A 24,781-nucleotide genomic window follows, 5' to 3' on the forward strand; every position below is an offset into this window, starting at 1 on the left:
TAAGGTGTCTGTAATGGAGCTTTATTGATAATCCTTGGTCCCTTTACAGCAAAAATTGTTTAAACTCCAATTGTCACTTGGGCCCAAATTTTTTTGGTCTGGATCTACAATTATAAAATATACAGTTTCGATTTACATACAAATTCAACTTAAGAACAAACCTCCGGACCCTATCTTGTACGTAACCCGGGGACTGCCTGTACTGCAGCCAAGTCAGTTTACTACTTTAATGGCAGATCATGTTTAGCACCCTGTCACAAATCCTGTAGAAAGCATTGCTCAAAGAGAAAGTTCAGCAATGAAGCCAAATGCAAAAAAATAGCTCCTTGCATTTTGGCTGCTTCCTTGGAAACTCATGATGTCATAAGCTTCCAGCATGCTCAGAGGCAGGGGATGGAGTAAGACTTCCCTGGGCTTTGGGCTGTATGAATATTATAGCCCCTACAAGTCTGGAGTCACTTCCTTCATCTGGTACTAGAATCAGCTTCTTGGGGAATGGAGGATGTGTCCCTTCTGTCTGCTTCCAATCTGCAATTTCAGGACCTTTGGAGGAGCTTAAAAGGTCCTAAAGGCTGCTGTGAATTGAGAGCAGGAACAGATGTTTGAGGATATCATGGGTGAGGGTCCTTCTCATTATAATATTTGGTGGGTGGATTGGATGGCCATGGTTCCCCTAGAAGCCTTGGGCCCCGGGCTACTGGTCAAACCGCCTATATTATAGAATACTACTGCTGTGAGGAAAGGATTGTATTGTATTTTACTCTGGATTGTATTGTATTGTACCCTGTATTGTATTGTATTGTACTCTGAGTAATCCCCTGTATATGGATTACTACTACTAGTGATTTTATGGCCAGAGAACTGTTTGGGGATGGGGACACATAAAAAAAATAATAATACAAAATGAAGTCTTGTAAAATGAAAAATAAATTGATACTGCCTCCAACCTATCTGCATGGTCAGGGCCTATTTTTACAATAGTCTCATGGATCTACCGTATATACTCGTGTATAAGCCGAGTTTATCAGCACGAAAAATGTGCTGAAAAACGTCCCCATGACAACCAATCAGAGCTCAGCTTTCATTTTCCCACAACTGTTCATAAAATTAAAGCTGAGCTCTGATTGGTTTCAATGGCAACTAGAACAGTTTTACCTCAGAAACTTGATGATAAATCTCCCCAAATCTATTTTACATTAATGTAGATGAATTACTACCTGTCAGTTGTCACTTGTAATCAGAATCATGCTACCGTATGTGAGACCCTCTGTATATATTCAGCCTTGCGTAAAATATACATCATAGGATGATATGAGTCTTATGCTATAGTCTACAGATGACAGGATTCACAATGTTTTGTCTGACATTGTTTTTACACGTAGACTTGTTCCCATGGATATCCATGTGCTCCATAATAGAGAATTTACATACAAAAAAGCCTATACATTGTGCCTACACATCAATCCCGTATACATTCTCTGATAATAATACCCCATATTGAGTTATAAAACCCATTCACTTTGCTATAGATAAAGCAACAATGACAAATAAACATAGACAAAACACAGAAGCGGAGAAGCAGCGAGAGTGTCAGAAATGACTAAAACCATTCTGGTTAATAGCGCTTTTTAAAGCATTAGCGTTGAGTGGTTGCGTTTCATTTTACATTTAGTCGCCCTTGAGAGCTATTTATTTTGCTTCGTGCTACACAAATAATGAACTACTGGTAGGAGAGAGTTCACATTTTAAAATAATGTTTTTTTTAAAGGCAATTTCTTTTTAGTTATACAAGATATAAAACTCGGAGAAAGCTATTATAAAGGGAACGGAAAAACATAAAAATCCTCTATTTGTGGATTCAATTGTAATAATATAAAAAACACTATTAATAATGACTCATTCATTTAGCTGAGTTATAGTTTCACTTTTGTTTTCAGGATACATGTAGTATTGCGACTCAAGGGGTGATAATAACCATAGCCAATAGGTAAGAGTGGGCAAATTCTGGAAAAAAAATTGTGAAATTGCTAAAAACTTTGTAAAATATATATTAGAGGGATCGTCAAGTCTCTGACATGATAAATCAAGTTTTCCCATATCGACCGATTGATGGGGGTCCCAGTGGTGGCACACCCATGAGAAATGGGGTCCGTTGCAACCCCAATGAACAGGGCCGTGGGTTGCACATGAGCCCTACTGCAATATTCATCTCTATGGCACAGAGATAGGCGAGCACCAAACTAAAAAAATACCCCAGCACTGTCAATGGGGCAGATTTACTTACCCTGTCCTGTCGCGATTCCCGATCCGGACTGTCCGACGAGGATGAAGTCCGGCACGATTCACCTAGATCGTGCGCCCGATATCCTGCATGTGTCGCTTCCCAGGTGAGGTTCCTCCGGAGTTCACCTTCTTCTTCCCGGTGAATGTGAGTGCATGTCTTGCGTCACAATTTGACATGTTAAATCACGCGCGTTGTCCCGCGCCCCCTGATTTGTGTTGAGTGAAACCCGGTGCCGATGCGCCAAAATCCGATTGCATGCGACACAATTCCCAGCGCGATCCCCGGCCTCGGGACCTTAGTAAATAAGCCCCAAGGTGTTCAGAAAATGAAATCAGGGTGCAATCCCAATTCACTCGCTCCTGGAGATCTGAAGATATCAACGCAAAAAATGGGCAGCACTAGCAGGTTGTTAAAAAACGATTAAAGACACTTTATTCCACTTAAAAATGTGCCACAACAGCTATCTCCATCAGCGCCATAGTGATGAATGGAGCTGTAGCTGGCGCTCCATTACTTTGGGGCACACTGAGGGGCAACTCTTAAAATTTGGAGGTCCCATCATTCATTGTAATGAGGAATCTGTTGAACTTTAACCCCTTAAGGACGCAGCCATTTTACAGCTTAAGGCTCAGCCCGATTTTTTGGATTCTGACTTGCTTCGCTTTATATGGTTATAACTTTTGAACACTGTTACTTATCAAAACGATTCTGAGATTGTTTTTTCCCCACATGTTGTACTTCATTTTAGTGGTAAATTTTGGCTGATAAGTTTTGCGTTTATTTACAAAAAAAAGAAAATATGATAAATTTTTTGAAAAATTTGCCATTTTCGAAATTCTAAATCATTGCGTTTTCAGGCAGATAGATTTACCACCTAAATAAGTTGCTGAATAACATTTCCCATTTGTCTACTTTACATTTTCATAATTTCTGAAATGTCTGGATAATTTATTTTGATGTCACGCGGCTTACAAATAGAATAGCGCTTTTCCGGATTTTCAGAATTGACTATTTTGGGGATAAATACAGTTTTGAATGAAATTTTACACATTTAGCATCAAAACCCCCTATATAATCTACCCATTTTCAAATCTGCACCCCTCAAGCTATCAGAAACAGCTTTTACGAAGATTGTTAACCCCTTGAGATCTTCATAGTAATTGAATCAAAATGGAGGTGAAATTTAGAATGGTCATACTGTTCCCTTATACGTTCATTTAGCACTAAAATTTACACATTTCCAAAATATAAAAAGAGAAAACCCACCATACAATTTGTTCTGCAATTTCTCCTGAGTGCAGAGACCCCCCACATGTGGCCGTTACTTGTTTTATGGACACACAGCGAGACGCAGAAGGGAAGGAGCGCCCTGCAGCTGCCAGGATTTTAGTTTCCTCTTTGGCCCCTTTTGAAGGCTATAAAATTTTCGCTTTTTCGTTATTGGGGCCATGTGACGGCATTTTTTTTGCGGGATGAGATGCTTTTTCCATTGTTACCATTTTGGGGTTGGTATCACCTATTGTTGAAAATTTAGGAACTTTTTTTGAGGGCAGGAGTAGAAAAGCATCAATTCTGTACTGGATTTTTGACTTTTTTTTTTTTGGTGTTCACCGTATAGACTAATAATCATGTTAGCTTTATTCTATGGGTTGATACGATTACGGGGATACCAGACATGAATATATTTTCTTACGTTTTACTAAATTTGTCAAACAAAACCCTAATGTGGGGAAAAATCTATAATTTTTGTATTGCCATCTTCCAAGTGGCATAACTTTGTTACGTTTTTGGCTACGGAGCTGGTTGATGGCTTGTTTTTTGCGGGACATGTTGTACTTTGCCCCAGTATCATGTCTAAGTACATATGGTTTTTTGGTCGCATTTTATAGCATTTTTTGTGGGATTGAAAAGGTAAAAATCATAATTTTTGGAGGGTTTATAACAGTTTTTTTTTACGGCGTTTATCGTGGGGGTTCAATAATGATTTACTTTTATTCTACGGGTTGTTACGAACGCGGTGATACTATATATGTGGGGTTTGTGTTATGATTTAGACTTTTTTTTTGAGTTATATGTCTCTTTATATGTTTTGGGGGTTTGGGGCATTTTTAGTGATTTATGACTTTATTTTTTTATTGAATAACTTTTTTTTTTACTTTTTTACTTTTATACCATGGGACATGAAGAAGCAATCATCTTATTGCTTCTTCATGATAATATTCTGCAATACTCATGTATTGCAGAGTATTATCAGTGTCAGCCTATACACTTGCATAGGCTGGCACTGTGCCAGTAAGATGACGTCACAGACGCCATCTTACTGGCAATTCTTGCTAGTAACTCTGGGGTCCAGATCGGACCCCAGAGTTACTATAGCAACGATCGGCGCCCCCCGAAAACGGTTCGGGGGGGCCGATCGTGGGGGAAAGACACCCCAGATGCTTGTTAGATGCCGCGGTCGCGCTGACCGCGGCATCTAAAGGGTTAAGCACCCGCGATCGGAGACAACTCCGATCGCGGGTGTTACACTGGGGTGCCGGCTATTAGTTACAGCCGGCACCCCGTGTTTCCCGATGCCGGTTCGGCTCTGATCCAGAGCCGAGCCGGCATAAGCGCCGTGGCGGATATATCCGCCACTGAGCGCTAAGTCACTGCGCTCCGTGGCGGATATATCCGCCGCGGAGCGTGAAGGGGTTAAAGGACATCACGCAATTGCCTCCTATGGAGGCCGGAGCCCCTCCGATTCATTTGCATAATGTAATTAATTTTAAAAGCCCTTTTTTGTTAAAACCTAGGGCAAAAGAAGCTAAAAGACGAGCAGATCCTGCCAGGGGAGGCACACACTAGTATGAAAGTGTGCTTGGTTTACAATCCTTCATCATGGTGGTAGATGTCCTTTAAGAATGTTGAGTTCTACTTTAAGTTCTACTCTACTAAACTGTGCGGCACAATGTGGCGGACACAAAAAAAAAAGTTTTTTCGGCGGACCAACTATTTTCCGCCTGGACACAAACCTTATCTGGAAACTACATCCCTTTCCTATCGGACAAGTTGGAAAAGTACCAAATAATGGTCTGAAAGCCTTGATAAATGTGTCTCAAGTAGAGATGTGCGGATCCATAGTTTTAGTTCGGTAACGAGACCCGGATGTATCGCCTAATTGGCGGTCGAACAGCCAATCCAACAAATTGATGCCCCCTTACTACTAGCCATGCCAATGATTGACCATGGGTCCGTCATGGACATGGCTAGTAGCAGTTTTTTGTGCAAACCCACTAGAAATCTGGCACAGGTGATTAATGAATTTGCCCCGAGAATGGAGCTGTTCTTCCAGCTTCGTTCAGTGGGACAAATGTATAACTTTTAACGATAATACTTAAAGGTCACCAGCTTTTACCCCATTTAAACCCTTAAGGACACAGCCCTTTTTCCTTTTTGCGTTTCCATTTTTCCCTCCCCACTTTCAAAGATCCATAACGTTTTTATTTTTCTATGTACAGTGCTGTTTGAGGGTTTTCTGTGTTACAAATTGTACTTTCTAGTGACAGGATTTAATATTCCAGGCCGTGTACTGGGAAGCGGGAAAAAACACATTTAAACCAATTACTTTTGGGAGCCGTTATTACAGCTTTCATTAAGCGTTCCACATAAAAATCTTTCTTTTATTCTTTGGGTCAGTACAATCACAGAGATACCAAATTTATATATAGGTTTTATTCATTTTTACTAGATATAAAAAATGACATTTTGCCATATTCTGCTGCCAATTACTTCTTCAAGCAGCTGTGTAAGGTGAATTTTTTAAATTTAGTTTTATTAACTCTTTTGGGCATTTGGGCGTTATTTTCCATTACTGGGTTAACCGTTTTTATACATTTATAGATCAGGACCTTTAAGATGCATCGATACCTAACATGTTCATGATTTTTATTGTTTATTTAGTTTTTAATCAGTTCTAGGGAAAGAGGGACGATTTGAACTTTTAGGGGTTTTTTAACTTTTTTTTATTTTATTTGTTTAATTTTGTACTTAAATCCTAGGTTGTCTGATTGATCTACCATATACTACTATACTACAGTATAGCAGTATATGGAATTTTTGCACATGATCTTCATGGCGACAGGAAGCAGTGATCACAGCCAAGATGGCCACGCCCATGCCATGTAAAGGGTTAACATGTAAGTGGTGGGTGTTTGCTGCAAAATGCAGCAAACACCTAGTCTGTATGAAGTAGGCTCAGCCCGTGAGTCATCTTCATACACCCCTTGTATGGGGGTTAAACAACTATCCCCTCAGGTAGGAGATGAAATGTCGATATACAAAAAGAGAAAAAAAGGGGAAATTTTTTCAGCTCACCAAAATAGTCAATGCCAATATGGATCCATCGCTAAAGGGGATGAAATATCCTTTCTAGAATTCTGTTATGTGAATTTTTACCCATTTACCTATTATCTTTCCCAAAGTCATGTGATAATGAGCTGACTAGAGTCATATTTTACTAAAAGTTTAGAGGCTGTAGAGGGGGGGGGGTGTCACTTCAGATGGTCCTATCTTCAGTTCTATAGTAAACATTTGACCCGGTCACAGTCGCACCCCCTACAACTGAGATTGTTGCTTCCCTGAAATTTTGCCTTCTGCCATGTATACCTTTCCTTGGTGATGGGGCATTCCTGTAGCCCTCCAGAGCTTGGGGCACTACAGTAGTATTAGACTATGCCATTCAGGACCCAGGCATACAAGCATTATTTTTTTATTATTTATTTTTTATTATTTATTATATTTATTATTTTTTATTATTTATTATATTTATTATTTTTTTTATTATTCTTATATAGTTAAAATGTAGCTTTCTTCCATGATTTTTGCTTCCCCAAGCCTGACGCTAAACAAAATGTAAACAAGTTGTAAAGATCCCATTTTGTCCAAATATTTCATCTAGTAAATCACCCCAACCTTCGCAGCAGCTCTCTCCGAGATCCTTCGTGTTTCACTTCTGCACCTGAAGATGGCAGTAGGAGGTCACAGACATAGACGGCTCCGCAGCGACGCTATCTGCACCCAGAATTAAACAAAACAGGGATTTAAAACTCACATAAAATAAAAAATAATCGAAAAATGTTCCACAAATCTGTTCCATTGGAAGAATCTTCCACCGGTGTCTTGTGAGGATTCAACTAAAATCATCCAGAGAGCTCAGCTGTGGTGTCCTCATTAAAAGAGGGAGTGAAACACAGCGGGGAAGGAATACGGATGTAGCAGAGCTCAGTCTGTCCCGCTCATAATGAATCTGATCCGCTTAGGGCCCCTTTGCCATGATCTCTGGGGTTTAATAAATTGTGTGAGTGACCCTGCACCTTCAGCACAGGTGTAATATAGAAGGGCATGGTGACCCCTGACATCAATAGTCAGGTCATAGAATACATGGAGGTGTCTGGGTCCTGAGAAGGATGGGGTCTTTCAAGTTATTCTCTATTATGGTTAAAAGAAAAGACTACCCAATGGATGAGCAACTAGTTTAACTAGGGATGAGTCTCCGAAGCCAAAATTCTACTTGTTTTACTTTAATTTTTAACCCTTATATCACATACTTTTTATAAGACTCAATTATGTAACCCCTGCTTGAAGCTAACCTCCAAAATCACCCCAAGAACATACACCATTGTATTGTATGCAAATTACCTTCCTGGTGCATCAGGGGCAGGGTCAAACCTACTGTTTTCTACCCCTGTTTTCTACTTTCTATCCTTCCTTTTTACAGGAGAGGTTAATCAGTCTTTAAAGGGGCATTGCGGGAAAGATCCCAGGGAAGTAGCGGAAATCTTACTAAAATAAAAGCTATACAATGTTAAAGCGTAACTGTAAAGTTATAATGATTTTAGTAATTTATTATATGTAATTCCTCTTTGAAAGCAAACAGAATGATGCATACTTTGTGCTGCTCACCCTTTTCTTTTCAAAGTTATGACATTTTCTGTTCTGAAAGTGTTTGACAAAACTCTTTCTCACCAGAGGTAAAGTGGGTGGAGACTAATATCTGTCAGTCTGTGCCCTCAAACTGAGGCCAGTTAGCTTGCCCACAGATCCCATGATGCCTTGTGCTTCTCTCTCAAAGTAATTTAGCATTAAATTCATTTAGTTTCCCACAAGTAAATCCACGGAACACTGCCCAGTGCACATGCAGGATGTATATGGTGACTAGTCTGGCAGCTTTCATTACATGGAGGAGCAGGGGACATGTAATAAATGGGGGAAATCATAAGTAACCCATTTACATGAAGTCCATAGCCTGCGCTGTGTGAGCACTAAGGGTTAATAGCTTATCTGCACAGAACTGATAGTGCCGATGACAAGAGGTGGGGAGGAGTGCAGCATGAGGAGAGAGACAAAGAAAGTTCTGTAGAATCACAGCCTGGGATGGAGGGACTTATAGGGAACACGGGAGATCTTGTACCTCACTGTTCTGTGCAGGAGACATCTGCATTCACACATCCAGCTCTGCACATGTGCTCACATGTGCTCTGCTTAAACCCCACGATGGTAACGGCAGCACCCATCACGGGACTTTTTAAATTAATCTGGCATGTGTGTGTCCACATTCACATTTTGGGGAGGATGGTGCTTCCCAACGGGTTTGGTACTAGAGCCAGGACTAGAACAGAATTTTTAAACTTAAGTGGATCCACTAATCCTTGTATAGCACCTATTCTTCTATCATCTTCTATCATCTACAGGAAATCTACCAATAAAATCCATCATGAGAAACCAGGGAAACTTACTCAGGCACCAAAACTGTGATAATCTTCTTATATTTGTTATCCATGGTCTCCTTCCTTCTAAAATCAACTTTTAAAATAATGCTAATGAGTCTGAAGTGCTCTGGGGGACATTACCAACATCACTCCATGGTGTATCTTCACAGGCTGTTACACTGTACAGGAGCACCCTCTCCCACTGTGAGAGATTACAGAAGGCAAAAGGTGAGAGGAAATTCAGAGTGAGCAGGAGAGGGTGAGACATGCTCCTGCACAGTGTAACAGCCTGTGAAGCTACAGCACGGAGGGGCTCTGTTAACGCCCCCAGAGCACTTGTGACTCATTAGCATAATTACCTAAGCTGGGAACCCCCTTTTACAACAGCAGGTGAGCTTGTCCATCACATACAGAGTTACCCTTCTGTATTTTTTATGCTATGCTTGGCTTTATCTGTATTCCTTATCCTCAGGTTTTCTATTACTCTCCGCTACTTCTTATTTTGAGGTAGAATTACTAGATTTCCATAAAGTTGACGGTAGTCAATTTTGAGAGAATTAATATTGTAACATGAGGGATTTCTGTACAGATCAAGGAAGTGAAAGTGATCATCGCAGACACAGATACAGACGTGACCCACATGATCCTAACAGACTGGGACATGATATTTTGTAGAGATTAATTTATATCACGGTGTTATCTCATAAACTTCCCGGGAAATTCTTTTGTTCTCATATTGCTGCGACAGAGTTCACGATGTATAATCTGTTTAGTATCAGGAATAGATTAGTCACCTATGGTGGGCACGCTCTACGCTGGAGCATATTAATCTTTTCCTATTTGGACATTATAATCTAATTGATCTCTTACAGAAACAAGGGGACACCTACTGAGCTTAGAGAGATAAGGTTTATACACGAACATAGAGGAGGATTCTTTACAGTAAGAGCAGTGAGATTATGGAACTGAAACCATCAATGGAGTTATGATGTTAAGAGGTTTGAGAGTTAAAAGGAACCTGTCAGGCACATCTGGCACCCCAAACCAAAGGTCCTACCTCATTTTCTGTAGTGAGTTGTTCTGCATAATGATATTGAAATTAGGCTGCAATACCCCTTCCACCCCCAGCACATATCATTCACACCCCTTTCTGTACTGCAGCTAATGTGCAGGGGACGCGCGGAAGGTGTCTGCAGGGGCATACAGGAGCTGTGTGCAGGGGGTGTGCAGGGGATGTGCGGGAGGTGTGTGTGCAGGGGGCGTGCAGAAGATGTGTGCAGGGCTGTGCAGGAGGTGTGTGCAGGGGGTATGCAGGGGTTGTGCGGGAGGTGTGTGTGCAGGGGGCTTGCAGAAGGTGTGTGCAGGAGGCATGCAGGAGGTGTGTGCAGGGGTGTGCAGGAGGTGTGCAGGAGGTGTGTGCAGGGGGTGTGCAGGAGGTGTGTGTGCAGGGGGCTTGCAGAAGATGTGTGCAGGGCTGTGCAGGAGGTGTGTGCAGGGGGTATGCAGCGGTTGTGCGGGAGGAGTGTGTGCAGGGGGCTTGCAGAAGGTGTGTGCAGTAGGCATGCAGGAGGTGTGTGCAGGGGTGTGCAGGAGGTGTGTGCAGGGGTGTGCAGGGGGTGTGCATGAGTTGTGTGCAGGGGGTGTGCATGAGTTGTGTGCAGGGGATGTGCAGGAGGTGTGTGCAGGGGATGTGCAGGAGGTATGTGCAGGGGATGTGCAGGAGGAATGTGCATGGGGTGTGCAGGAGGTGTGTACAGGGGTGTGCAGGAGGTGTGCACACAGGCATGCAGGAAGTGTATGCAGGGGCATGCAGGAGGTGTCGTAAATCAGCTCTGCTCAGTAACACCCAGCATTTTACAGGATTACAAAGCAGCGCGGGGGAGGGGATAATTTTATAATTCACAGGAGCCCTTGTTTTATTTCCATAGCATCATACAGAGCAATAAAATATGGTAGGACCTTTGGTATTAACAAAGGTTATGTGTCAGGCGATTGGAAATGGGTTCCTATTAGCCAATTTTATTCCTATTGACAAGTAGCATTTTGGGAAGGAAATTTATAAAGATGGGAAAAATTTGCTTCTGCATTGAAGAGGAGCCTAACTCCCCCCCCCCCCCCCCTCGTTAGAACCTGGCAGCAAATGTTCAATTCCTAAGGAGCGCATAAATAAGAAAGAAGAATAACAAATGCACTATTGCACACATTTCCATTCATATATTTTTAAAGGGAATCTGCCACCAGATTCTACCCCATTAAACCCTCTCAGTTTATTGTGAAAAGTCCTTTCTAGAATTCCCTCTTTTAGGTAAAATCTCACCTGTTTACCTATAACAAAAAATCTTGGAATAAAAGGGGTATTCCCATTTTGGCATTCACATTTCATTTAATTCATCTGCCATTCACATACATTTCTTCAAATGCATGTTATTAAAAAATGCATTAAGGTAATTTCCCATAAATGTAGTAATGTTGTCCCTTAGAAATGAGATAGCTGTCCTTGGATACGACCACCCTTGCACTCGTGAGCCTGGCCCTGGATTCAGCGTTCATTTCCACTGTGGTTCGTGCAGTAACTCCAGGCAATTTTCAACTGATTCGGACTGAGGGCGGGATTTAACTTTGAAATTGTGTCGCAAGCCAAGCACTTACATGCATCGGGAATAAGATGGTGAACTCCAGCGGACCTAAACGGGGAAGCGACACATGCAGGATATCGGGCGCATGATCGCGGCAGAGTTCATCCTTGTCGGACATTCCAGATCGGGGATCATGCAGGGACCGGGTAAGTAAATGTGCCCCACTGAGTTTTGGGACAACTCTTCATATCATTTTCTACTTTAAGGAAATCTACTATCAAAATCCATCATTATAAACCAGGGGCACTTACTCATAGATCCACACACTGTGACTGTGGTAATCTTCTTATATTTGTCATCCATGGCCTCCTTCCTTCTAAAATCAACTTGTAAAATTATACTAATGAGCTAGAATGGCTCTGGGGGGCGTTTCCAAAGGCGTTCTGTGCTGTGGCTTCAGAGGCTCTTACACTCTGCAGGAGCACTTCCCCCTCTCACTGTGTGCTGAAACTGAGATTACAGAGGGAGAGAGTAAGTGTTGAGGGAACAGAAGGGCGGAGACATTGAAACAGCCTATGAAGCTGCAGCATGGTGGGGTAATGCCCCCAAAGCCCTTCTGGCTCATTAGCATAATTATAACAGTTGATTTTAGAAGGAAGGAGCCCATAGATAACAAATATAAGAAGAATATCAGAGTCAGGGTACCTGGATCTAGGAGTAGATGGTAGAAGGTGACGGTAGATTTTCTTTAAGCCTCAATACTGATGCAAATGATTAAAAACTGAGGGGAATAAAGCATCACTCTGCATATTCATTAGCACTTTGTGAAGCGTTGCTATACAGACCTCTGTAATAGGAAAGGGATTGTTCCATTGATGTTCTCCCTTTAAGAAATACAGATCCATTGGCGAGTACTTTGTGATTCTATAAATACCCACATGCAAAATACAATGCGATCGCTTTATTGTTCTTTAACTTTCATGAGTGTTTTTGCCATAAAACAAAGATAAATGTATCTGGGGGAAGACATTTTCTGCTACAGTACAAATAAGGTTAATTTGATATGTGCAGCGCAGAGCTTAGAGCCGTCAGAGTCACATGCACATGATTGAATGGAGCTTATCTTCCCGGCTGAGTACAGTACGAGCGGCCGTCCATTGCTATTCATATTCCTCCTTCATGCAGCCGAGCGCTACTTGGTGCACCTCGCTGATCAGCATCTGATACATCCCTCACACTTTTGTGTTTCAGCTGTAGACTTTCTTCTGGTCTCCGCTTGCCGAGCCCGTACATAGGCATTCAATTATAAAAACACTGCAAAACCATGAATGCCTTTCTATCGGAATAAAAGATTATTCAAAAATATTCCAGGAATAGCATATCAGCTCCGGCTACTATATACCGATTCTATGGGGCTTCGGTGTTGGAAATGGCTAACTGGGACATATTGACCCCCAGGAGCTACTGTATGATAAATCATTCACTGCAGAAGACCACAACGGAATGAAAAATTCCCCAAAAATTACTTTTTAGTAATTTATTGTGTTGTTTTTGAATTGTTGTTGTTTATCCTGATTTTTACTATACAAGTGGTCCCCTACTTAAGGACACCCGACTTACAGACTACCCATAGTTACAGATGGAACCCTCTGCCCCCTCTAACCTCTGGTGACCTCTCTGGATTTTACTATAGTCCCAGACTGCAAAAACAATGGGGCAAAACAATGTATTGTCTGGAGCTACAATTATAAAATATACAGTTTCCAATTACATACAAATTCAACTTAAGAACAAATCTATGGACCCTATCTTGTATGTAACCTGGGGACTGCCTGTTTTTCCTATTAAAGGAAATCTACCATCACAATCCATCATCATAAACCAGGGACATTACTCATAGATCCAGGCACCATGACTACGGTGATCTTTGTATGTTTTATCCATGGTCTCCTTCCTTCTATAATCAACGTTTAAGATTATGCTAATGTGCCACAAGGGCTCTTGGGGCATTTCTAATGCCCCTGATTATTGCAGATTGACAGGCTGATACATTGAGCAGAACATTTACCATCCAAACCTCTGCAACAACAGGAATTTCAGGGGGAGACCTGCTCTGCTCATTGTAACAGCCTATGAAGCTACAACAATGAGGGTTTCTGAGGACTCTCGCCCGAGCCCCTCTGACTCATTAGAACAATTATAAAAGGTGGTTTTAGAAGGAAGGAGGCCAGGGATAAAAAAAAACATAAGAAGTTTACTACAGTCACGGTGGTAGAGCCATTGTAGATGATCGAAGATGATAGAAGAATAGGTGCTATATAAGGATTAGTGGATCCACTTAAGTTGAGTGTCCCTGGTTTACTGTGCTTTATTTTGATGGTAGATTTTGTTTATTCCCAGGAAGAAAAAAATCTTAAATATACTCAGGATGGCAAAATAACATGTATTCTAATTCAATGTTATTAACAAAAATAGGTTTCGCAGATATTCCAACCTGTCTCTATCAGACCTGGTGTTGTGTTTTGGTTGTCATTGGATGCAACCATAAGCTCAGTCCTGACTATGGTCAGGCAGGTCTTACTGTCTAGTCAGATTCCTCTTACATAAACACTGTACTGCAGGAGCAGGTGGAGGAGGAGGCAGAGAGCACTAAAGCCACAGGCAATTCCTGCCCAGAAGTGTGAACAGGAGAGCAGCTCTACAAACAAGACATAGCAGTGCAGAGTGTGTGTGTTTGATTGATTATGTGAGGCAGCAGAGTTGTGGATCTCACATCCATCTCATGACTGCTTCGTCTCATCTCTCTATTTCTATGTGTCAGATACAAGTCCAATGTAGCTAAACCCTGTACCCTTATAATATAAGCACATTGTCCGCACACAGCAACAGGTGATTAGGAGAATGTGTATTAGCATAGCACAGAGAATCAGGAAGTTACTGCTAAGCTAGTGCTCACCCATTGGGCTGAATTTAAAATTTGCGAGCTAATAAAGTGGTAAAATTGTGAGGAAAATTGCAAAGTAATGGATTGAAAGTCATCTTTATCGTGTTTTTTTGGGGATAGAAGAATCTACTACCCCAACACCGATTTATGGTATGCAAAATGTTTTGGGAGAAGATAATAACAGCTTACAGAAATGTTTTTTACTGTGGTGGCCCATGTGACGCTGTACTGAGGCATCATGGGATTGATAGCAAAACAGAAAGGAAGGCAAAGCAGGGTAAATTAAAGGGGTTTCCCACGAAGGCTAGTTAGGCCCTATCTAACTTTCTAATCAGTAGGGGTCTCAGTGCTGAGATCCCCACAGATTGCAAAAACGAAAGGTCCAACCGACCCCTCACCGCTCCTTAGTCTAATGGAGCAGACGGCCGCACATGACCATTCTGCTCCATTAATCTATATAGAGCTGACGGAGATCGCCGAGCAATCTAACTTGCCTTTATTGGAAAACCCCTTTAAGCAAAAGAGAGGCTGCACTGTAAAGAGAAAACACAGTCTTTATAAAATAAGTGAAGATTGGGATATATTAGGGTGGTGGTGCAGGGCTATGGATTGGAGCTCCAACTGGCTGTCTTCTTTACAGGTCAGTCAGAAATTCTCAAAAAATCCCCATGTAACCTTTAGCCTTAGTATTACATGAACAAGAGTTTTTTCTTTATTATAGTGTACTTGTTAATTGTGGTACCTTTTCCTTAAAGGTGTTGGCCTCATTTCAATAAATCATATGTATATGTATTTCATGTATATGTACCTATTTTTGCCTTCTTTGAGAGCTTCAGCCTTTCCCTGTTCTCCCCATGCTGCCCTCTGCATATATACGCAGCTTCTCCTCTCGCTGCTCCATCCCGTCCTCATGTCATCTTCTTCTGTCTCTCTCTCTCTTACAATTCATCTCACTGACAGACACAGGAAGAAGGGATGGAATATGATGATTCACAATTTCCTGCTGTAGCTCCTCCTATTCATCAGTGCTCACACATGTAAACAAAGAATCACGGAGAGTCTGTAGACAGCACAAAAGTAACAGGAATACCAAATGCCTTGATGAATATTCAGGGATTATTATTAAAGTAGTAAAGGCACATGGGCAACTTATATAAAAGAGTGGCCAACCCTTTTAAGCAGAAACAAGGAATAATTAGCCCACATAGAGTAATTAAAATTAGCTTCATTGACTATTCAGCACAGTTCTCACTTGTCCTCTGCTACAGCTCTGGGTCTGCCAGCCGATACTCCTGTAGTGGCACCAGATACATTGTTGGCACGATGCAATTGAGCATTAACACCATTAATAGTGTCTTACTTAGATTTGTTGCATAAACATATCCAGGTTACAAATGCGTCTGTGCTATCAGGTCTCATTAAATTGAATAAATCTCATTAGCACAAGTTGACTAAATGTACACAGATTTGCATAATGTGCTAATCAAACCTAGCACTCAATAGAATCTCTTTATTGATTTCCGACAGTTCATTCTGAAGAAGGAAATCAAACCTAAACAGGCTATTAATTTGCGCATTAAGAAATACTATGTTTGGAGCTTCCTTAGTTACAGTAGATTATGTTAATATTAATAGAACATATGTTTCTGCTTAATATTGAATCTGCTACAAAAGGAAATCCTCCATCTAATTGAGCAAGAAATTAATTAAAGCTAATAAAAGCTGTGAACGTATTACTTCTGAAATGTGATCAAATAGATGTGGACGTGTAGGGAGTCTCCATCTAGATCCAGTACAATGGGCTTCCAAAGAAAGCTCAACTATCCATCCTGGCACCTCAGCCCCTCTGACTGTATGTAATCCCCATGATGCCTCAGCATCACATTACCACGTAGAGACAGGAGCAATATTAGTGTCGTCTGGATGGAACCTAGAAAACCTTTGGTGCTTTATCCTAACAAAGTATATAGACATGTCTATTTTTCACTTGTATAATGTGAAAAATCACCTAATATGAAATAAAACTTGGCACCCGGGACTGTAACATAGTAGTGAGAACCCGATAACCAGAGTAGGTTATTTTCACTGAATGGATTAAAGCCGCCAAAAAATAACCTATATTAATATTTTTTTTAAAATACCAAAATAACCTTGTAAAAGGATCGAAAAAAAACAAATGACCATTAAATGAGAACCATACACTAACTTTATATTGGCCTCTCCTTTATAACTGTACAGGTGGTCCCCTACTTAAGGATACCCAACTTACAGATGACCCCCTAGTTACAGACAGACCTCTCTGCCCCCTGTGACCGCTGGTGAAGTTCTCTGGATGTTACTATAGTCCCAGACTACAATGATCAGCTGTAAGGTGTCTGTAATGAAGCTTTATTGATAATCCTTGGCCCCATTACAGCAATAAATTTTGAAACCTCAATTGTCACTGGGGCAAAAAAAAAAATCTATAGAACTACAATTATATAATATACAGTTCCGACTTACATACAAATTCAACTTAAGAACAAACCGATGGACCCTATCTTGTACGTATCCTGGGGACTGCCTGTATATGTAATATCCAGTACGCACAATAGTAGGCTGATTGGTATTAGTAATAACAATAGATAGGTGGAGAATATTCTAGTCTATAGTCCCTAATAATGACCCTACGCGTTCTAACTAGAGTAGGTTATTGGTGTTGCCAAAGGACACCAAACCATTTAAAGGAAATCTACCATCAAAATCCATCATGATAAACCAGGGACATTATTCATAGATCCAGGCACCATGACTGTGGTAACCTTCTTATATTTCTTCCTTCTAAAATCATCTGTAATAGCAAAATAAAATTATGCTAATGAGCCTGAAGGGCTCTGGGTGTCGTTAACAGAGCCCCTCCATGTTGTTAACAGGCTGTTACACTGTGCAGGAACGCTTCCCACCTCCCACTCTCTGCTGAAACCTCCTCTGCTGCTTCGAGATTACATCAGGCAGAGGCTTAGTATAATTTTGTTTTTAGAAGGAAGGAGGACATGAATGACACGGTACCTAGATCTATGAGAAGTGGCCCTGGTCTAACATGCTTGATTTTGATGGTAGATTTATGTTTTAATGTATAGACAATTTGGATGAAATGGCTTAATGGATAAAGTTGGGCATGACATTTGTAGACATCGAGGGATCGGGGCTCATTTACTTAGGGTCCGAACGCCGCACTTTCATCGGGTTTCCCAAATATTTCTATTTTGCACCGAATTGCCCCGGTGCACATGATCGGATTTTGCTACATCAGCATCGGCTTGCATATGACAGAAATTGGGGCGTGGCCGTTGGACAACCCGACGGATTCGGACAAACTGCGGAATTTAAAAAAGGATTTGTGTCGCAAGATCAGCACTCAAATGCACCAGGAATAAGCAGTGCACTCACATGCACCAGGAATAAGCATGTGAACTCCGGTGGACCTCGGCGCAGCAGCGACACATGCAGGAACTCGGATGCACGATGTTAGTAAATGGGGCCGGATCCGAATCCTCATTGGACGATGCAACGGGGGATCACGACGGGACCGGGTAAGTAAATCTACCCCATTTTGTCAAGTAGAGTTCAGAGACCAGTAAAGTCCAGATGATCCTCCAGGGAGCAAATTACTATTATAAGATTCAGCAGAAGATGGGACCATTTAAAGAGGAAAAATGTATTTTTTTCTTTCTACTGCCATATTCAAACCACCTGTTATAGAGGCAGTGGGAACAATTTGTGACAATATCGCTGTGCTCAATAATCTGTCCCTGTGCCCTTTTTTCCCTCTGCCTTTCTTTCTTATTTAAGCAGTGAAATCAGCTTTCTGTCTCTATCCTCTAACAGCTGGAGGCCTGATAAAGTGTCTAATGACTTAACTCTTTACCGACAGTAACTGGATAGTCGAATCTCCTCAGAGAGCTGAATCATCAGGGTTAATCAGAATGCTTTCAAGATGCACTGCTCACTACAGGAGAAAGAGCAGAAGCAAGACACGGAGAAGCTGCTTTACTCAATTAAATATTTGACAAAGTTTTCTATTATCACCTGTTCTTTTCACTTGTAAAATAAAAAGATGGTTTTGAAGGTTTAGTTACGCTTTAACAGTATGATCTGTACCAGCATTAAAGCTGTTATGCTTGGTTATCTTCAGACAATGAGACAACCCCTTTAAGATGTGTCTCTACTATAAACAGATACAGATATTACTGATTCCCAGCCTAAGCCCACTTGCTGGGAGAGTTTGTCTGTTTAGTGTAGGGTGCCACCTAAAATCATCAATATGTGCACATAGAACCTCAACATTTACCATCAATGCTGTATTTTGGTGTTTTTAGTGGGGGGCTGCTGTATTTTTACCACAACAAGCTGGATACCCCCCAACAAGCTGCAACTCATATCACAGCCACTGAGAAGTACACATTGCTTGTGACAAAATATTGAAAATGAGGTTCTACTTTAAAATGCGCGTCATCTAGGGCATAGGCTTTAACCCATTCCGTAAAATCTTAAAGAAGCCATCGCAGTTCTGTGAAAAGAAGATCAATGTCCTAAGACTAGCAATCGAGGACCACCAGTTCAGTAGATATACACAGTGGCAGATTTTAATAAAGTTAATAAAATTTGAGCAGCCCCCTAGGGCCCAAGGCTCCCAGGGGGGGCCATGTCCACCAAAATCCCCCACAAAGTTTGATACTGCAGTACTCATACATGTGTGGGTCAGCTCCATAGAGATTAATGGAGCAGAACAGTCATGCGTGGCCCTCCGCTCCATTAGTCTGAGGAGCGACGAGGGGTCCTCGTTCTCGCAATCTGCGGGGGTCTCAGCACTGAGACCCCCATTGATAAGCAAGTTAGGCCCTATCCCGTGGATAGGGCTTAACTTACCTTTGTGGAAAAACCCCTTTAAATTCTGGCAAGTTAAGCATCATAAATACTCCAACCTACTCTGCACTATAAGATTTATGATACTGCCTGTCATGAAAACATATATGATTTTTATAGACCCTGGCTGCTAGTACTGAATTACGGCTTCACAGAAGCAACTTAAAGAGACTACCATATTCTAAAAGGCATGAGGAAAAGGTGTGTGTGCCCTCCAATGTAAATGTTGCCCTACGGCCTGTAACTTTTTAGTTATATCCTTGTCTGAATGCCCAAAAACATATACGGTAATTAGAACACTTACACTTTATCATAAATTGAGCCAAGCAGCCTGTAAAATATAGATTATTCCATATATACGAAGAGTATGATCATCACTAGTAACTAGTGAAAGGCAATAAAAAACGCTGTAATAGTTAATAGAAATGAGGTTCCTTTTTATTTTCCTCCACCATGGGGGGTAATTGTTAGTCGTGCTGAGAATACCACCATTAGTGACATTTTACCCTGGTGTCGGTTCGCTTCACAGTGGTTGATGGAAGTAAAAACTATGTATATCTTATTTTTCTCACTTGTATCCGATCCCTTGGTAAAGCTAATTCCTGTTTTCTAATCTTCCCATGAGAACATTGGATTTTTTTGGACAAGATAGAGGTTCATATTTTATAAGAGAATTCATAATTAATTTTCTTCTGCCTCGCATACAAATATACATTCTGGACCTAAAATTGGAATCTTCAGGCTGAACGTTCTATAAACAGGAAATAACTTTTCCTCTGATGTGTCCATATGTGTATAGCGAATACACCAATGGAACATAATGGGGGTCATTTACTAAGGGCCCGATTCGTGTTTTCCCGACGTGTTACCCGAATATTTCTGATTTGTGCCGATTTTCTCTGTATTGCCCCGGGATTTTGGCGCACGCGATTGGATTGTGGCGCATCAGCGCTGGCATGCACGCGACGGAAATCAGGGGGCGTGGCCGACTGAAAGCCCGACAGATTCGGAAAAACCACCCCATTTAAAAAAAAAAAAGTGTCACGGAACTTGCACTTACCTTCACTAGCAATAGGCCGGTGAACTTGAGTGCATTTCGGCCGGCCTTGGGGTACTTCAGCACAGGAGCGCCACCTGGTGGACGTCGGAAGAACTACCTTAGTGAATCCCGGCTGATCCGAATCCACCGCAGAGAACGTGCCGCTGGATCGCAAATGGACCGGGTAAGTAAATCTGCCCCAATACCTAACATGCATCTATAGGCAGATAATGGGGGGGGGGGCACAAACAACACATATAAGCAAAATTATCTGTATATAAGCAATATACATAGAACGCAGAAAAACATGGTGATCTTTTAGGAAATGAAAGGAATTACAGTCTTGCTCATTATTATTGGCACCAATGAAGTTTAAGTGCATAATGTGGAATATCTACTGAAAAATGAATCAAGTGAAACACATTGGGAGATATTTATCAGAAATGTCTGAGCAAAAACTGTTCTTGTTGCCCATGAAAACCAATCAGGGCTCAGCTTTTATTTTAGAAACAGCTGTGGGAAAATGAAAGCTGAGCTCTGATTGGTTGCCATGCTCTCAGTTCTGCTCTCAGACACTTATAATTAATCTCCCCCATTGTTTTTGTATAGAAAACTCATGTTAAATAAAAAGAGCAAATGCTAGATAATAATTTCAAACAAAAAACAATGGGGCCACATGTATCACTCGTTTTTTCTGTTGTTTTTGCGCCTTTTCAATGAAAAGGCACACCGTTTTTGCGCCATTTTTGCGATTAAACGTCAAATTAGCCGCGCAGCTAAAATAACCAGCTTTCCCTCATCTATCTTACCAATCCAGATGTTTTGCTGCGCCTAATGATATTCATCACTTGCAACGTTTTCATTTAGGCGCAAAAACGGGCGCAAAAACACTCCAGCCCGAAGGTGGCGTTATCTGAGAAGAAAGCACTTAGCCCCTTTGCAGAACAGCTCATTTCTAGCAGCAAAGCTCAGCCAGACACTAGAACCTATAATACAGTGATTTTCAACCTTTTTTGAGCCGCGGCACACTTTTTATACTTAGAAAATCCTGGGGCACACCACCAATCAAATAGCACAAAATGACACTAAAACAGTCATAAAAGGCCTCCCTTTACTAATAAAAAACCCCTAGCGGCCTCCCTTTACTAATAAAAACCTCTAGCGGCCTCCCTTTACTAATTAAAAGACCCTAGCGGCCTCCCTTTACTAATTAAAAGACCCTAGCGGCCTCCCTTTACTAATAAAAAACCCCTAGCGGCCTCCCTTTACTAATAAAAACCTCTAGCGGCCTCCCTTTACTAATTAAAAGACCCTAGCGGCCTCCCTTTACTAATTAAAAGACCCTAGCGGCCTCCCTTTACTCATTAAAAGACCCTAGCGACCTCCCTTTACTAATTAAGAGATCCTAGCGGCCTCCCTTTACTAATTAAGAGCCCCTAGCGGCCTCCCTTTACTAATTAAGAGCCCCTAGCGGCCTCCCTTTACTAATTAAGAGCCCCTAGCGGCCTCCCTTTACTAATTAAAAGACCCTAGCGGCCTCCCTTTACTAATTAAAAGACCCTAGCGGCCTCCCTTTACTAATTAAAAGACCCTATTGGCCTCCCTTTACTAATTAAAAGACCCTAGTGGCCTCCCTTTACTAATTAAGAGCCCCTAGCGGCCTCCCTTTACTAATTAAGAGACCCTAGCGGCCTCCCTTTACTAATTAAGAGACCCTAGCGGCCTCCCTTTACTAATTAAGAGACCCTAGCGGCCTCCCTTTACTAATTAAAAGCCCCTAGCGGCCTCCCTTTACTAATTAAGAGCCCCAAGTGGCCTCCCTTTACTAATTAAGAGCCCGTAGTGGCCTCCCTTTACTAATTAAGAGCCCCTAGCGGCCTCCCTTTACTAATTAAGAGCCCCTAGCAGCCTCCCTTTACTAATTAAGAGCCCCTAGCGGCCTCCCTTTACTAATTAAGAGCCCCTAGCGGCCTCCCTTTACTAATTAAAAGACCCTAGCGGCCTCCCTTTACTAATTAAAAGACCCTAGCGGCCTCCCTTTACTAATTAAAAGGCCCTAGCGGCCCCCCTTTACTAATTAAAAGGCCCTAGAGGCCACCCTTAAAGGGGTATTCTCATCTGGGCATTCACATTTAATTAAATTCATTTGCCATATGCAAACATTTCTTCAATTGGATGTTATTAAAAAAAATGTTCCTGTGTGAAGATAATTTCTCATAAATGTAGTCATGTAGTCCCTTAGAAACGAGATGGCTTCCCCGGATACGACCACGTCACACTCTGGCAGCAGGGGCCAGACATGCGCTAATGAGCTCTACCTGACCACCTGGATTCAGCGTTCATTATTACAGGGCGGCTGTAGGACATGCAGTAACTCCCAGACATTTAATATTCAGAAACTTTTTGTTTATTTGTGCAATCTCTCCAGCAGACGTGGCCGTAACCAAGGACACAGTCTTGTTTCTAAGGGACAACATGACTACATTTATGAGAAATTATCTTCACACAGGAACATTTTTTTTAATAACATCTAATTGAAGAAATGTTTATATATGGCAGATTTATCAAACTGAATGTGAATGCCCAGATGAGAATAACCCTTTAACTAATAAAAAGCCCCAGCCTCCCTTTACTAATAAAAAAAGACCCTAGCTGCCTTCCCTATACAAATAATAACCTTATATACTTACACTTGATGTCTTCTTCCGCGTACCTTCACTCCTAATGGCGATCCGCCCACCTTCTGTAGCTCCTACACCGGGGCACCATAGTTCGGGGAACTTTCCCCGCGGCACACTCAACCATGTGTCGCGGCACACTAGTGTGCCGCGGCACACAGGTTGAAAATCACTGCTATAATAGATACATGAGATACTCTGCAGACAGGAGCTGCAGACTCTATTTACAGTTCATCACCTTCTATTTACAAAACATTCTGCAAAACGCTGAGCTCACAGCAAAAGAAATCAAAAGTTTGCAGAATGTTGCAGATACGACATGTCCCCCATGTAATTCTGCACAGTATCTGAGAGGAATACTGTGCAGAATTACAGGGGTGCAGCAGGAGATCAGCACTGGGGGATCCCCTCCAGGAGAAGCCCCTGCTGAGGAGGTCACTGGGTGCTGGGTGTCACACACCTGGGTGCTGCTGTGAGTATTATCTTCATGCTGGGCTGTGGGAGAAGCAGAGAGGAGCTTGTAGCAGGATCACATGTAACTGCCTGAATCTAACATTGCGCCTAAACTGTGCCAAAATTGCGCCTAAACTGTGTTAAAGTAAAGTGATTAATAAGAGTCAGGAAATTAACTTATCACAGATGGTTGTAGCTTGTGATAATTCTGGCAAAACAGTGCGCCAGAATTTAGGCGCAACTACTACACTTAGGCGCACAAAAGTGATAAATGTGGCCCAATGTGAGGGAAAAATAGGAAAACCTAAAACATGCCGTGACACTGGTATTGGCATACTCTAAAGTAAAGGAAATCTACCATCAAAATCCATCCTGATAAACCAGAGACACTTACTCATAGATCCAGGCACAGAGACTGTGATAATCTTCTTATATTTGTTATCCATGGCCTCCTTCCTTCTAAAATCAACTTTGTGCTGCAGCCTGTGAAGCTAAATCACAAAAGGGCTCTGGTAACACCCCCAAGAGCCCTTGAGGCTCAATAACATAAGTTTAAAAGTTGATTTTAGAAGGAAGAAGACATGTTGACGTTTTAATTTATATAAATTTTAATTGATTGATAATTTTTTATTCTAATATTTATGGATGACAAAAAAGGGACGATTCGGACACGACTGGGAATAATCTTTTTATATTTTGATAGAAGATTTTCACTGTTTATTTTTTTATGAGTTATAGGTAAAGGAGGGTGATTTAAACTTTTACATTTAATTTTTTTTTTTACTATTATTTCAGGCCCCCTAGGGTACTTTAACCCTTGGGGGTCTGATTGCTCATAAAATATACTGCAATACCACTGTATTGCAGTATATTGTAATTTTACTGCTTATTTCTAATAGCCTGCTATCCATGACAGACCTACACGTCTCTATGAGACTTTAGGCTGTCATCGCAAGCGATCACCACCCTCCGATGATGCCATGGAATGCGCTGATCGGCCACCCAAGATGGCAGCATCCACCGCCAGTGCTGACGGTAACATGTTAACTGCTGTGATCGGTGCCAGCACTGGCCGTGGCAGTTATAGAGGAGGGTGTGAGATCTGTTATACAGCTGACATCCGTCATGTATGGAGAGTTCTCACCATACATCC

Source organism: Engystomops pustulosus, chromosome 1 (assembly GCF_040894005.1).
Source record: "Engystomops pustulosus chromosome 1, aEngPut4.maternal, whole genome shotgun sequence".
NCBI lineage: Eukaryota > Metazoa > Chordata > Amphibia > Anura > Leptodactylidae > Engystomops > Engystomops pustulosus.